Raw genomic sequence first — 4,568 nt, 5'->3', positions numbered from 1 at the left:
CAGACTGCCATGTTTTCAGCCCTTGCAACTTAAGTATTGTTTTTCTAATTGTGACCCAAGATGAGTGTGGACTTAGCTCTAACCATCAGGGCAGAGTGACATCTTGGCCACAGAGGCCGGCTTAGAGGTGGACAGTAAGAGCAGCAGTATCACGATCAGCTGATCGCAGATACCATTGGTGGAACTGGTGGGCAATAAATTGTTCTTCCGGTTGGAGGATCTAGAACAGGAGTTGTCCCCATAAGAAGTCCCTGAGCCAACACAGGAAAGAATAGAAGGAAGAGAGTAAAAATAATGAGTCTTTTCAATTACATGAATTTATATATCCCCTTCTCATCGAACCAGCTGGAGCTCCTTCTCCAGCGTTGCCTGTCCCCACACAGACTCCCTGTTCAGTACAGTTGTGTGAGCCCTGCTGTTTCATGCAGACTGTCCGTCTTGTGTCTCCTGTAAGCAAGATCAGTTGTGCTCACTGCTGACACATTGATTGTACTGTTCTTCCCAATGCCAGCCCAATGGAGCAGAAGACAGCTGCTCAAGAAAGGTCCTAGTACTCTGGTGGGACTGCCGGACCTCAACGGTGATTCCTGGGCTTCTTTGGGCAGCTCCTCTCCTCAGGAGCACACTCTCCTTCCCACCTTGGGAAGATCGGTGCCTCTCATAAGAGCTCCTGTGCCAGAGCTTCTCGGCTCCCCCCCCCCCCCCACACACACACACCGTGACTGCTCTCAGGGAGTGTCTGCTGTGAGGTTTTTATTTTAGTTCAGTTAGTGTCTGTGGGGAGGAGGGGAACGAGGAGAGCAGAAAGCATGAAGACACGCAAGCCAAGAAATCTGCTTTTCTCTGGGTACAGTGGCAGGCTGGCCTCGAACTCACAGAGCTCTGGCATTGGCCAGCCTGGTCTACAAGAGCTAGTTCCAAGACAGGTTTCGAAGTTACAGAGAAACCCTGTCTCAAAAAACCAAAACCAGACCAAACCAAACAAGCAAAAAACCATGAGATCTATCTATATAGTTTGTTGTGTTGTTAGCGGCAAGACTTGCACAGAAAGTCTTCGTTCTAAACCCCAGTTACTCTCTCTTCTGATTCATTTACATCGTTTTTGCTGCTGTTGCTTTGTTTTTGGTTTTGTTTTGTTTTTGGAAGGGGTGATTTTATTAGCTTCTTTAATAAATATTTTAAACTGAGTGTTCAGACTATAGGTACTTGGCTTTCAATGATGTAGCAGGGAATAATTGCAGAGGATACTCCCAGAGTCCTTTAGACAAGTGGCACCATGGTCTACCCTTCCTAGAGAAAACCAGATATGAAGTCTTAGTAATCAAGAGAACCCTCCCCACAAAGTGACAGAAGCCAATGACCTGCCTGAGAGAAGCCTTCTGCCTTTATCAGACACTCCACCAAAATATAGAAACCACCACCAAAAATCCCCACCAGACATCTGCCTTCTCTGTCTGCAAGGATTTTTTTCTGTCTAGACATGCCTTGGGCAACTAGAAGAGTCATCACAGGTCCAGCTGGCTCAGATTTATCTTAGAAGCCCTCTCTGCATTGCAGCATATTTAAAGTGGTAGTTTCTGCCTCCAGGGGGCTGGAGGTCCGAGGAGGGGGCGGGAGGTCTGAGGAGGGGGCAGGAGGTCTGAGGAGGGGGCGGGAGGTCTGAGGAGGGGGCGGGAGGTCTGAGTTGGAGATGATGCTGTGCATCCGTGCATCAAGTACTCACGCCTGACTATTACTCAGAGCCCACTGTGGGTGTGCTCTGTGAAACTCTAGGAAAAGATGCCAAGGCGTGAGGCACTGTCCCAGGCGTTCACACACTAAGCTGAGAGATGGGACACGTGCCCACACATACAGTCTTCCTCGGTGGGGGTTCTTACACACAGCCAGAGTCAGTACTGGAGCCTCACCCCAGGCAGCTAAAAGAGAAATGGCTGGGTGTGGCCCAGCATGTAAGCGTTGCCCGTGATGTGATTGCAAGGTGTCATTTGAGCTCAGAAACATTGGCCTACATTTCCTTCAGAGATCAGTTTGCCTTTCTTGATTTCCCCAGCCAGAAGTTGATCAGTCAGTGCTGTTAAGTGATCCTCGGGTCCCTTGGACTTCCATTGAAGAGTTGACAGTAGCCTCAGATCAAGCCATCTGAGTGTGAGGAAGAGAACACATAGGACGGTCAACCCCCTGCAGCACCAGTTCACCCCCCACCCCGCAGGCTCCTTCACTCAAGTGGAGGACCAGGAGCCTTTGCTGAGGCTCTAGAGATGGGAGAAGGTTTTGAAAGTCACGATCTATCAAACCACAGTTGAATTCCAGGGCTAATCACGCAGTTCGTGGCAGCAACTTAAAAGTATTCTTTTTCATAACTCAGAGTTCAGCTCCCATCTGCATCCAAATGGGAACTGGAACAGCTTAGGGATGGCTAAGGGTAGAACACTTGTTTTACATGTATGGCGCTCTGGGCTCAGCTACTGGTACCTCCAAAGAAAAACATGCTCACAGCTGGAATCTTTGGGAAGCAGCAAGAATGATCTAGATTGTCGTCCCCAGCCTGAATCATTTGAGTACACTGCTGTCCAGCGCAGGTGCGGGGCCCCCACTCACGAGGCAAGCTGGACCATGACATCCCAGATCAGACATTCTTAGGCCCTGACAGTGCTGCCTGGCTGGGGAAAGAGGCTCTGTCTTGATTAAAGTTGTCTTTTAATTCCCTTTGTCTGACTGGGTTAGATCAGCGGACACTAATGCATGTCCAAAGGATCGCCAGCGCTCGCGGCCAAAGCCTCCAATGCCCTGACCCCCCTCTCTAATTGTCCTGACCAATATATCTGCCTGCTCTTGCTGTCTGTTTGGGCCAGCCAGGCTCCAAGCGCCCTCCCTGCCTTCCGAACCCTGGCCCAATGTCATTAATTGTGAGCATCAGGGGAGGTGCAGATTGGGAACTTTATACATGAGCCACAGAAAAGGCATGCCTCTGAGGGAAGGAGACGCGCGCTTCCAAGTCGTTGTTCCTAAGCGTCTGGGTGGACATTCGTTCAGAGGTGGCAAGTTTTCCAGAGCCTCAGATGAGCGCCAAGGGCTTATTCAGGACCTACTGTTTCAGAAAACAAGAATTTTCTCATTAGTTTTTTAAAAAATCCTACTCTCCGGCCCATTTTAAGAGAGACAGGCCTTCCAGAACAGACCTCGGCATCTCAGATCTTTCCCCTGGACTTCAAGGAAAGTGTTTCAAGCGTCAGTAACATGCGGTACAGTACAGTCCTCCACATACTGCTGACGGAGCTTCCCTGGGCTGAAGGGTAAGCTCAGACCATGTGACCACCTCTGTTCTCAGGTCTCCCGCCCTGTACCCCCAAAGGTTTTTATTTCAAATGACACTTCCAGAACCTTCTGGGTTGTGCTACCAAGTCAAACTCAATATTTTCCTTTCTCTGTAGAGACCTGATGTGTACTTAGTGTAAACATCGGCTTCTGCAGGACTGTATATGGGCTGTGGTAGGGTGGGTTACCTTAGGGGACATTTCAGGTCTCCAACCTCCTGCTGCCCCATACCCTGGACACCAGACTAGCATATCCGATATTTGTGATACATTCCAGGCTACAGTCGCCAGGGTCTTTGTTGATCTAGTCATGTGTGTATTAGCACTAAGCTGAAGAAGGACAATACAACTGAAATATGAACAGGGCCAATTGTAAGGGTTCTGGGTACCAGAGACTCACATCTTGAGGAAATAGAGTTTGACCTAGTTGAATAAGGCTAAACTTTAAGATAGAGTGGTTGATAATCCCCAACTACATTTGTTCTTAAGCACACAAATAACTGTAGCTCTCGCCCTTCAACAAGAAAACTTCTCTTTGCAACAGATAGAGACCATGACAGAAAACCACACGCAAACAGAATGAGAAGTCTTGGAGCCCAGTCCCAGCAAACACATCCACAAAATAACTCATATGTGTGAGGCTCAGGGAACATTGCGGAAGAAGAGGCAGAAAGATTGTAAGAGTCTGAGATCAGGGAGTTTGCACTGAGATTGTGTCTGCTGAAAATGTCAGAACCAAACATCAGAGCAAAGAGCCTTTGCCCAAACATGAGCTGAACAGCAGAGATACCAATGTGGACAGCCAAAGACCTGGCGGTCTTGACCATACACAAAGAACTACAGGTAACCAAGGAACCAGGAGCAGAAAAATAGTCTTCCTCAGAGAAGAACATACCAATGGGTTTGTCTAAAACCAAAAGTCAGCCCTGAAAACATAGGTAACATTATAAGTAGCTTATGAAAACATAAGTAACATTATACAAACTGAGCAGATTGTATTTATATATTTAGGAATATGTATGTATGAATATATATTATCACATATGTAATGAAAAAATGATTCCATAAGTTTGAAAGAGAACAAGGAAAGATATATGGGAAGGTTTGGAAGATGGAAGGGACATGGGGATGATGTAATTATGTAATTATATTATAATCAGAAGGAGGAGGAGAAGGAAGAAGAAGAAGAAGAAGAAGAAGAAGAAGAAGAAGAAGAAGAAGAAGAAGAAGAAGAAGAGAAGGAGGAGGAGGAGG

Source organism: Microtus ochrogaster, chromosome 19 (assembly GCF_000317375.1).
Source record: "Microtus ochrogaster isolate Prairie Vole_2 chromosome 19, MicOch1.0, whole genome shotgun sequence".
In the NCBI taxonomy this organism is placed as follows: Eukaryota; Metazoa; Chordata; class Mammalia; order Rodentia; family Cricetidae; genus Microtus; species Microtus ochrogaster.
This window is presented reverse-complemented; position numbering follows the sequence as displayed.